General features: G+C 36.0%; 1 long non-coding RNA gene across 6 annotated transcripts in view; it reads left to right on the top strand.

Moving 5' to 3' along the window:
* LOC136043370 (uncharacterized) overlaps window positions 1-12221 on the top strand; it is a 156308-nt gene that overhangs the window by 40687 nt on the left and 103400 nt on the right. For all 6 annotated transcript variants that reach the window (XR_010621597.1, XR_010621596.1, XR_010621593.1 and 3 more), the window contains exon 5: window positions 7021-7133. This is a non-coding gene — a long non-coding RNA (uncharacterized LOC136043370). The remainder of the gene's footprint in view (window positions 1-7020; window positions 7134-12221) is intronic.

Genomic DNA, 12221 nt, shown 5'->3' with positions numbered 1-12221 from the left:
ACAAGATACGTGACTGACATAATTGGACTGGATTCACTCTCTTTGTTGAAGTCGAGGGGGGGGGGGCAGGAATAATTAGAAAAATAGAAAAAAATGAGGTATTTGTAACATATGAATAATTGATCGGATCTTAATGAAATTTGATATTTATAAGGATATTGTGCTTTAGAGCTCCGATTTGAAATTCCGACCAGATCCTATTACATTGGAGGGAGAAACCGCAATTCGTGGAAAACGTGAAAGTTGGGTTATCTTTATCTTACGAAGAGGTGATCGGATTTTAATGAAGCTTGATATATAGAAGGATGTTATCTCTCAGATGCTTAATTTTCGACTCGAATCTGATCCGGGGACATAGGAGTCCCTTGATCAAATTTTCATAATCTTGGAAAAAGCTTAGAGTGGAGAGATGGGGATGAAACTTGATGGGAAGAATAAGCACAAGCTCTAGATACATGATTGACATAATTGGAACGGATCTGTTCTCTTTGGAGGAGCTAGGGGGGGGGTCAATTTAAAAAAAAATTGAAAAATTGAGGTAGTTTTAACTTAAGAACGGGTGACCGGATCTTAATGAAATTTGATATTTAGAAGAAACTCATGTCTCAGAGCCCTTATTTCAAATCCCGACCAGATCTGTTGACATTGGGGGGAGTTTGAGGTTGGAATCGGAAATCTTGGGAAACGCTTAGAGTGGAGGAATCGGGATGAAACTTGGTGGGTAGAATGAGCAAATGTTGTAGATATGTGATTGACGTAACCGTACTGTATTCGCTTTTTTTGGGGGAGTTAGGGGTTGGGGTTCAGTGCTTTGGCGAGTTTGGTGCTTCTGGATGTGCTAGGATGATGAAAATTTGTAGGCGTATCAGGGAGCTGCACAAATTGACTTGATAAAGTCGTTTTCCCCGATTCGACCATCTGGGGGGCTGAAGGGAGAGGAAAAATTAGAAAAAATGAGGTATTTATAACTTACGAGGGGGTGATCGGATCTCAATGAATTTTGATATTTAGAAGGACATCTTGGCTCAGAGCTCTTATTTTAAATCCCGACCGGCATTAAGCCTCTGATTATCCTCTTAAATCAATCTATTGATTCTTAGAATTTTGCTAGAGCTCATACTATATGAGCTCTTGGCTCTTCCGGCCTGGTCGCAAGTGCCGTATGAGCTCTCAATACTGTCTTTTTTGAAGTGATTGAACCTAACGAGTCAATTTTGTTTATAATCTATAGCCTAGAATTTATTTTTTCCATCTATCTAATTATATTTTCACAATTTGTTTTGCATTTTTTAAGTTAAAGTTGTATGAATCATAAGAAAGTCCAAATTAATATCATAAATTTGACGCATAAATTGTAGGGTTTTGTTGACATTACTATTTTGAAAAAAAAAGAATTTCTCTTGGAATTTCAGATGAAACTTCTAATAAATTACCGCTTTTTTTTTCGTTAGGGCTTTTGATAGAAAATACATGCACTTCTAGAAATAAATGGCTCTTGCGAAAAAAAAAAAACGTCTTTTTCTTTTTTACATAAAAGCTGCATGATGTTTGAAAAAAAAATAAAACAACAAGGAATTATAATCTAGAAATCGAGGGTGATTTTACGCATTTGTGAAATAAAGAATGGTTAAAATAAAAACAGATTTTTCAACAGGGATCTCCACCAACCTGCAGTAAAAAAAAAAAAAAAAAAAAAAAAAAAAAAAAAAAAAAAAAAAAAAAAAAAAAAAAAAAAGAAAAACAATGGATCTCCGCCAACCTGCAGTAAAAAACAACAACAAAAAATCGAACAAAAAGAACAACCTTTAAAGCAAACTCTGTTTTGCGGAAAATCTTTTCCGTCAGAAAATTCCACTGGAAAACCCTGCTCCTTCACCGGAAATTCCCTTTGGGACCCTCCTCTCTACGGACTATTCCATCTACGGAAAATCACTGAAGGAAATTTGTGACATTAACGTATTTCTTTTAGATCTTTTCTTTGGGTTTTGTGGTTGTGGTTTGAGCTCCATTATTGGATTGAGAAACAGAATATTTTAATTGATTTACTTGTTGATTTGAAATTAGGGATTTTGGCCAATCGTTCATGCGAGCTTTCAAAAGACTCCTAGATAAAGAAGAATATGCAAAAATTAATGGTTCGGTTTCCTTTCTGATAAATAAACTAAATAGAAAATTACACTAAAATACTAAATTAAAATTTTGCGAAAGTAAGATCCAAATAATCGCAAATATCTTCTATTCTATCTCTTACATCATCCCTCTGTTTTTCTCTCTATTCCTAGCCCCCTCTACACCTTGTTCCTCTTTTATTTACCACCTCTATTAGTAAATATATTTCTTAATCTTTTACTTGGCGCTCCTCTCTTCGTTCTGCACAAAGCTTTCATAATCCCTTTGACAAAGATAAGTCTAGTTTTACCTCATCTTTTAAAGTTGTCAAAGATTTTTTTTTTACATCTGGTTTTATATCCATAGCTGTCAACTATTTTATTCAGTCTGAGAAATTACTCTTTATTAAAAAAAAAAAAATTCGCAGTCATTAAATTGTGATAATGTATATCATAGCTTCACATATCTCAATCCATTGGGTTAATTATAAGATCTTCAAAGAAAAAATCCTTACCGTATAATTTCCAAGACATTTTAAAGTTTATTATTTCAGTCATGGTTCTCATGGGAGTAAGGTCTAGAGAGTCATTCACTTACGCACACAAGTTTCAGAGACACGGATGGATACTATACTCCTTTTATTTGTGGGATTCAGAATGATCCCATCAAGAAAAAAGGATCTGTAAAAAAAAGAAAAAAAAGGAAAACCAGATTATGACTCAGTGAAACTTACGTTTAAAATATTGAGTTCAAAATTAATATATCAGGAAGTATGACTAAACCTGGTTAATTGTCCAATTTTAGTAAAAAGTATATTTTGAAATAATAAGACTTTTAGGGACGTTTTATACTTTCACTTAACGAGATCTGTAATTACTTACAGGAGTCGGTAGCGTAATGTCTATATTGTCAGAGATTTCGTTATAACTGTCCACAACACAAATTTTTCTAACATTTTTCAAAATAATAGAAAATGTATTGCATTTATGCATTTCAGGGTATAGATTAGCACACTAAGTTATTTCTGTGGTTAATGAATTACTTAATGTATGCTAGTTTTCAAAATAAATCATCTTACCCTGACGGTGTACTCCCTTCTCCTGATAAGCTCATTTATTGCTTTAATAACATATTTTTCTGTTATTTTTTTTCCATTGTTTAATCCGTTCTAATACTGCTTGTGTTAATTAGCCTCGAATATTTCCAGTTTAAAATTAGTGACTGTGATGAATATTCGCAAAAAAAGCACTTTCAAATGCTAAAAATTTGAATAATAATCCTACATGGAGTGTTGTTCTTGTGTATGTAATACTTTTCATTTAATTCATTTTTCAGGGCAAATATTTTACCAATGATAAATTTGAATTTCCACTTTTTGTTGTGTCTCATTTTTGCAAGCAGAAACCCCTATGCTCCACAGACAAAAGATAGATAGATGAAAAGTCTTGCTAAAATATGGAACAGTTATAAGTGGAACAGTTATAAGTGGAACAGTAGGGTGAGGCATACCACCATTTAGCAACGTCCACACTTTTCTCTTTGATATTGCATTTGCCTCCACATTTTTGTCTTAAAATCAATAAATATATAGAAGAAAAAGGAAAAAACATTGCTCAACAAATGAAGAGGGCTGCAACTTCTGATTATTTTGCTTATCCTCTGATCCCTTGTAAAAAACAGAACTTCGAAATGTTTTATATTTAAGCCAAAGTTACATTTAATTATTCCAGTTTAATTTTTTTAGAGTTAAAATTGATCGGAGGATTACAGCCACCCATGCCCTCTTTCTCGCAGATAGTCTATGTGTCATATAACCATGCCTCTTGGTTTTACCCAGCTCCCCCCCCCAGAAAGTGGGGAATAGGGCTTCCATTTTGGCCTGGGGGCCTATAGTTATTATGGAAGAGGTGGTCATGTCAACTTTGGAGGATGGTCGTTTGATTGATAATTTAAAATTCTAGTTTTCTTTTTGTGAGTCAAAGTGATTGGAGGGCAATAGGCCCCTGGAGCTTGGGGGATTTTGGAAGGGGTGGTGATATATATGTTGGAAGAGGCTAATTTGATATTAAAATTTTACTTTGTTAAATCGATTAAAGTGCAGCTAGCCCCTCTAGCATCCTGTCCCCCAAATATATCTGATCAGAATTTTGAGATAGTGTTTTGTTAAAAATAGTTTACTTGTCATATAACACTGCCTCTGTGGTTTACACTGGCCCCCAAAGCTTACGGAAAAGGGCTATAAATTTTGGCCCTGGGGGTATATTTGGTTATTTTAGAAGGGTTGGTCATATCAACTTTGAAGGAGGCTTGTTTCATAAGAAATCGAAAGTTCTAGTTTCCCTATCTTATGAGTCAAAAGCCATAGAAGAGCAACAGCCCCTCCATGCCCTCTTTTTCCCAAGTATATCAAATAGAAATTTTGAGACAGCAGCGTTGTTCAAAATAATCCCTGTGACATATAAAAATGCTCCTGGGGCTGACAATGCTACCGATCTAGGGGGCAAGAGTTTTAAATTGTGACCTTGGGGCATATACCTTTGTCGTCATTTCTATAGATTATGAGCAATGGTTTGATTCAGCTTATTGAAGACCTTTAGCAAAGGTATTTTCTTTTTATGGTGTAGCCTAACAAACAAATACATCAAAGTAATTAGTGCTATGTACATAAATATCAAAGCTAAAGTCAAGGTAGTAAAAGAGGTTAGTAGCTGTTTTTTTTTCAAAATCAAGAGTTAAGCAGTTTTGTGTTCTATGCCTATTTGGATAGATTATTTTGATGGACCTGGTTTTAAGGAGATAAGCAAAGGCTATTGTAAAACATGGATTGAAGGGAAGTAAACATTTCTTGGAGTTAGATTTTGTTGATGATTTTAGCATCCTAGATGAAAATATGATGAAAATGAATGAGCTTCTAGACGTTTTGCAAGTTCAGGGTGCTACAATAGGTTTGAAAATTAATTTTTAGTAGACTAGGTTGTTAAGGCTAGGAGTAAGTCAAAATGAACGGGTGACTTTGGGTAACAAAACATTGATCAAGCAGACAGCTTAATTGACCTAGGTAGTATAATTAGTAAAAATGGTGGGTGCATTGAAGATATTAAAAACTGATTACCTAAGTCCCAGGATATTTTTCCACAGTTGAAAAAAGTTTGACAGGATATGAAGAAAAGTTTTCAAGCCCAGATTAGAATATTGGAAGCTAAATTGATGATAGAGTTAAGCATGGTTCTGAAGTATAGGTGCTTCAAAAAAAAAGAGGTGCTTTTTTTTAGGGATTAAGATGCTTTCCAAAGAAATTGCCAATAGATTGTTTTGGGTACCCAACTGACTGACCATATTTCAAACAGTAGGCTATACAAAAATGTGGTTCTAGTTTGCGTACCTATTATTTGTTTCCTGTGTATTTGATGGTAAGACCAATTTGGTCTCAGTGGTAAGAAATGCAAGGGATTTAACAACTTCACAACTTAACAACTTCAGCGTTTAATCGAAGCGAGGGAACAAAACCAATGTGTTGCGAGTGTTCTCGCAACACTTTACTTGGCGAAGCCGAAAAAAGGTTGCCGCATCACCTCACGTTGGCCTTGCTACGTAGATCTAGTTTTTTTCTTACTCTTAATTGTTGCATTCTTTATAGTATTTTCAGAATGTGTGCATTATATTCGATGTTAAGTACATATAAATTGAAATTGAAATATTCAACTAGTATTTACTGACGATTTTGTAATTTTGTTTTGGGTTGCCACAATAGACTATTAATTTTTTTTGCCAAGTCTGTATAAAATATTGTGGGTACAACGAATCAGACATACCAAATTTTCGAAACAAAACTGAATATTTCGCATTAAATTCTGAACTATAAAATTTAAGAATAAATTATATGATTTTATCAGCAATTATTTCATAGTCAACGCTACCTATGATTGAGATGTATGCTTTTTTTCAAAGAATATAGATGGCAATATCAACTTGTTATACATGACTGATCTGTTGTATTTCCAATTCCAATGTGCCATCACAGCTTTATGCTAGTATTGTTTGGATAAAACTAACGAGTGAGTATGATGTCTGAATACAAAATACATATTTCTTGTTGCTTCAACTCAAAACATTATAATTAAAATCAGTTGTTGCTAGAGCCAATGTTATTTTATCAACATTTTCCTTTTCTCTGTGATTTCATTTATATTATAAACATTTCAATAGCATTTACCCTAATTCATCTTTTCAAGTAAGTAGATGTCACTTCGTTTAAAAGGAAAGTAAAAATTCCACACCTACTATAATTTTTTTAATCCTCGATCACTCTTTATCTGGGTGATATATGCTTTCAAAATTCGATCTTTAATCTCTATAGTTTGTTGCATATACTACTTGTTTTCTTGCTGTGTTTGTTTCATAGTTTTCTTAAAGCAGTAAATGTATATAGTTTTTTGTTAATATTCACTTTTTGCTGTTCAACTTTTAATAAAAATTTTGCGAACTTCAAATTTGAAGGGCCATGTAAAATTCGCAAAATTAACTGTCGATTCTTTGTTTTTTTTCTCATTATATTACAAAATTTATAATTTTTTTCTGCAAAATCTATAGTCTAACATTTCCCAAATTGTTCAATAGCCCCCCCTCCGCCAATTCTTTCGGTAACAAACTCTTGAGACATATCCTTGTGCCTGAAGGCACAGGTTTGTACAAAATTGACACATTTTCATAAATTATAATTTCTCTTTCTTATTCCTAGAGACTTCACGTAGTTGCAGTTAAATGATATAGCTTGTCTCGAGGATTGCTCCTTTTATATAAGCATAAAAAAATTAGTGTAATCTCTTTAATGATTATTATCTTGTAAAATATTCTATCAATGCCTGGTAAAAAGTGAACTTTGAATATAGTTAAGAATATCTTATTTTTCAGTAAGACTACAAGACAGTTATAGCTTCTATTTCTCCTTCGCCGGGCTTGACCATAGATAATAAGAGTTTGAGTCAGTTGAAACCATAGATGATGAGTATCGTCTTCTGTTCAGGGTAAGATGCGAGTTTTTTCCTGAAAATTCTTTAACAAATTTCTTGCCCTGATGCTTTAAAAGAAAAACTTTCGCCAGCTTTGCCTCTTACTCAGACTATCGGTTTTGGGTTTTTCATCAATTAGCCATGTCTTTTCACTCTTTAATTTTAAGGCCACCAACTTCATTTTAATTTTAAAATCTAACTGTTTAAATTCGCCTAAAGATGTAAGTCAATTAGAAGTGAGAAAGAAAAAAATACAACAAATAAATTAGTTTGTCAATGGACCTCTGTCAATTAAATGAAGGATATTAACTTAATTCAGGAAGGTTCAGATTCCATAGTTTAAATTACGTTATGAAAGAGAGAGAAGAAGAAGAGGTTTTGAAGTAAAACAACGGAAAGAAACACATCAGTTAAATTATATTTAAAACAATATTACAATTTAAAATAACTTTTTGAACAAATTGAATATTTAAATATGATTATAAACAAAACTAAAACTTATAACTGAAACCAAATTCAAAAACATTAGTTTTTTCTTAATTCCAGTGTTAGGCATTAAAGCTTTGAAAACAGAAGTCTTATTTTTAATTCAAAAGTTTGAAGGGCCATAAGCAAAAGTGTATGTACTAGTATCAATGATATTGTTTTACGTGAAAAATTTTCAAGATCTGCGTTTTTCCAGTTTGGAGCAACTGTCAAAAGTTGCCATGAGAGCCTACCTGATGTTGGTTATGACCCATGACCCGAAGAAAACATAGAGGTTGGCAAAAATCTGTTATCAGTATTCTTGCTGTTACCTAACCGGTGCAATTGAAGCTGAAATAAGCCCTAATTAAAGGTATAAATACATCTGGGAAAGCTTAGTTTAAATAAAGGAAAGTAAGGTAGTTTGGCCATTGGGTGGGAGGGAAGTTTGAGCAGTGAACATCAAATGATGAAAGGTAAAAACACGTGTGGAATGTATAAAAGCAGTACCAAAAAGTAAAAATTTGAATGAACAATGTATGGTAGCAATTTAAGGAGGAAAGTCAGAAAACTACCCCGAGCTAGAGGCATGGGGATTTAGATTCTAAAAATAAGCTGTGATATTGAAAAGCAAAAATTAGCTGGTACAAAGGAACGATAAAATTTACTGAGAGAGACGGGGTTATTTTTAGCTGAAGGGAAAGAAATCAAAAATAAGAAACAAAAGAAGCAGATCTAAAAGAGGCCTAAGAGAGTCCCCCTGATAAGATTGATGCAAAAATATGCATGGAAAAGGGATGTCAATTTTAATAAGATTAAGAAAAACCTGAAGACTGGGGAGGGGTGGGGGCTTAAGCAAATAAATAAATATCAAACCAAAATGCTCAGAATTTTGAATTTTGTACATATAACCAAGAGAGAGAGAGAGATAGGTTTATTTAAACAACATCGTAGCTAACAGCTAATTTGCGTTGCTTCACTATGCTAAATAACAAATTAACACACACAAAAAAAGAAGAAAATATCACTCGGCTTTGTTTAGTAAATCCGTAAAAAAAGGTACAAACGAATTTGCGTGGCGGTTCGTGCGTGAAGCTACTGGAACCAGTTTATTTTGGTGACGCGTACGGTTGTTGGGCGGTGCAGTAGGTGGTAAGATGTCTCGATGCTGGGGTTTAGAGAGAAGAAACTTCCCAAACCTCAGGATAATCTGCTCGTATCTTTGGGCCAACGTGGGGAGGTCGAGTTTAACAAGCGCTTCACCATAAGATAGCTGTCGATCGCCAATAATAATGAACACGGCTCGCTTTTGCACCGACTCAAGTTCTTGGATGAGGTATACAGTACGCAGTGCTGCAGGCCCCCATAGTGGGCTTGCATATTCCAGAACTGGACGGACGTATGTAAGACAGCCAAATCTACGCATTATACTCAAAGACTGCAGACATGCATTTGCGTTTTTAACAACATTTTCAACGTGCAAGCCGAAAGAACAATCACTTGAAAAATTAACTCCCAAAATCTTTATTGAGTCGATAATCGGAAACGGAACATACGGTTGGCTGAATGTGCGCTTCAACGGATTAAAGCGTAAGAGCTTTGACTTATTCGTGTTAATGATCAATTTAGAGACATTGTACTCGGCAATAAACGCATCGAAGAAATCATCACTGAACTCTTTCTTAACAATCCCGTTTTCAACTAAGTATTTCAATAGAAGAGAGATATCGTCTATAAACTTGTAATGATCCTCATATTCGACTAGTAGGTAGTTGATCACGGCTATAAATACAATGGCAGCCAACTTTGTGCCCTGCGGAGCTCCACATGTTATACCTGTCCAATCGGAGTCAGAATCCCCCTCAAACAGGGCATAAACACGCTGTTTCCTATTAGATAAGAAATCCATAATCACGGATAACACGTGCTTTTTCGTACCCATTATCTTCAAATTTTGGCCAGGTGGCCAGGTCAAAACTCGGTGGGTGGAGGGTGGGTTGTGCAGATTTCAGTGAAGAAGGAGTTCACATCTGTCGCAGTGAGAAGTTTGCCACTATCGTCCAATATTCTCACACTAGAGGTATGGATTTTCCCGACATTTTTCGAACAGACTGATGCCATTTCTTTGGATTACTGACGCGCATAGGTGACATTGATAAACGGCCATATTGAAGTTTGGCCTTCCGTATTACAGTGACGGTGTAATTTCGTAGTTTCTTTGCGTTTACTACATCACCGATAGAATATAGGCGGCATCTCTCACGGATGAGTTTCTTTATGGCAGGGGTAATCCATGGCTTATCAAACTCACTAATGATAACTGACTTGGTGGGGAAAATTTCGGTGTATTTGGAGTACAGAATGTCACTGAATCTTTTAGTCTTTTCGTGGATGCTTGGATCCCCGTCAACTTCTGGGAAATCATAATTGCCTATCCACTGACCATAGGCTCGAATGGCAGAGTCCGTCAGCGGGCGGGTAACCACGCGGCTTAGTTTAGGCTTGGGCAATGAACTGTGGGCTTTCCACAGAATAGCAAAATGGTCAGACTTGGCCACTGGTCCGAGAGAAACAGGATTACAGTAGTAGGACTCACAGTTCGTAAAAATGAGATCCAGAATGCTGCCTGAGACGTGAGTAGGCATGTGAACCACTTGTTTAAGGGACAGACTGGATGAAAGCCAGCCTTTTTTCGTCCGGTTGGAGTCGCCTGCTATGATAAAAGCAGGATTACTATAGTGGATCCGAAGCACATCGACAGTCTTTTGCAAGTAAGAGACAAGGTCTCGGCGATTCTTTGCACTTTCTGGGTAATATACTGATGCCACAATTATGCACGAGTATAAACGGGGCAAGTACGTCGGTCTGCACATCGCCCAGATTACTTCATGGTTCGGATTAGCGAGATCAGAAAGGAGTTTACAGGGTATATCTTCTCTTACGAACAGACCAACACCGCCCCCAAGTTTCGATAGACCACGATCAGAGCGAGTGTTCAAGAACACAGAGTATACAGCCACACGACCTGTATTTTCGTCGAGGTTCCATGTTTCAGTAACGGCTGCTATGGCAATGTTGTTCTGGCGAATAACAGCTTCAAAATCTTCTGTTTTGTTGCACAGCGATCTAGTGTTGCAAACGAGGAAGTTAGGAAGGCCACGACGAGCGTTGAATGTAACAGGTCTTAGGATAAGAGGCGGCTCATTGGCATAGTCGTTAACGGGCAAACTGTCGAAGGGTTCGATTACGGGTAAGTCTGTGAGATTCGATTCAGTCGGTCTGCCTACATTGGCGCGGGTGTCACTTAGAGCGGATAAGTTACTCGGTTCCACTAGGGGATTCCTCCTCTCAGAAACGTGTTTACCACTTCTGCAACCGCGACTCGTTTTAAGGGGAGGCTTAGAAGTAGCTCTACTGTGAACAGTGCTGACATCTAAAAAAGGGACTGTAGCAGCATCTGGTGGCTTCGTCAGAAGATTAAAAGTCACCAAGTTCGAGAAAGTAGATGGCGGCACCGTATACAGGGGTGAAGAAAGGTCAAATAAATTATCTTTCCTGTACTTAATTTGCATATTGATGGCACAGAAAACTGTCAGGATAGCCACTGCTTTAAATGGTTACCCAAGCTACTGAAATAACCCAAGAACAAGGGAAGCGTAAGGACCCCCTCACCTATTCCCCGCAATTTCCCTCAAGACATCTGTCTTGAGAACAGTTTGGCCATTGGGTGGGAGGGAGGTTTGAGCAGTGAACATCAAATGATGAAAGGTAAAAACACGTGTGGAATGTATAAAAGCAGTACCAAAAAGTAAAAATTTGAATGAACAATGTATGGTAGCAATTTAAGGAGGAAGGTCAGAAAACTACCCCGAGCTAGAGGCATGGGGATTTAGATTGTAAAAATAAGCTGTGATATTGAAAAGCAAAAATTAGCTGGTACAAAGGAACGATAAAATGTACTGAGAGAGTCGGGGTTATTTTTAGCTGAAGGGAAAGGAATCAAAAATAAGAAACAAAAGAAGCAGATCTAAGAGAGGCCTAAGAGAGTCCCCCTGATAAGATTGATGCAAAAAAATGCATGGAAAAGGGATGTCAATTTTAATAAGATTAAGAAAAACCTGAAGACTGGGGAGGGGTGGGGGCTTAAGCAAATAAATAAATATAAAATCAAAATGCTCAGAATTTTGAATTTTGTACATATAGCCAAGACATCTGGAAGGGTTCGTTCTAGGAAGTAGTTCTATTATAGGAAATAAATAATTAAATAGATTCAGAACCCTTTTCTGGTATTTCAATTGGAGTAATTAAAAACCACCATTCCGTGTGGTAAGTAAAGTAGGGACATATGAGAAAATATTGGTAGACGGATCAGAAGGTCCTCCCAGTGAAGAGGGACATGGACAGGAATATGTTAGTCTAAGAATACGCAAGCGCCTCACATTGTGGGTCCATAAACACTTTTAAATTCAGAGTTATGGATTTTATATTTTTTGATCCTATTCGGATTTTGTGTAATAGCTTGCGGTGTAATTTCATGTGACGTAAAAAAAAAAAATTCAATAAAATTCTAGTTATTTGAGTTTTACTTTCATTAGCTCTTGGGCTCAAAGTATAGCTCCTATGATGTTAAACACTCTA

Source organism: Artemia franciscana, unplaced genomic scaffold (assembly GCF_032884065.1).
Source record: "Artemia franciscana unplaced genomic scaffold, ASM3288406v1 Scaffold_509, whole genome shotgun sequence".
In the NCBI taxonomy this organism is placed as follows: domain Eukaryota; kingdom Metazoa; phylum Arthropoda; class Branchiopoda; order Anostraca; family Artemiidae; genus Artemia; species Artemia franciscana.
This window is presented reverse-complemented; position numbering and strand designations above follow the sequence as displayed.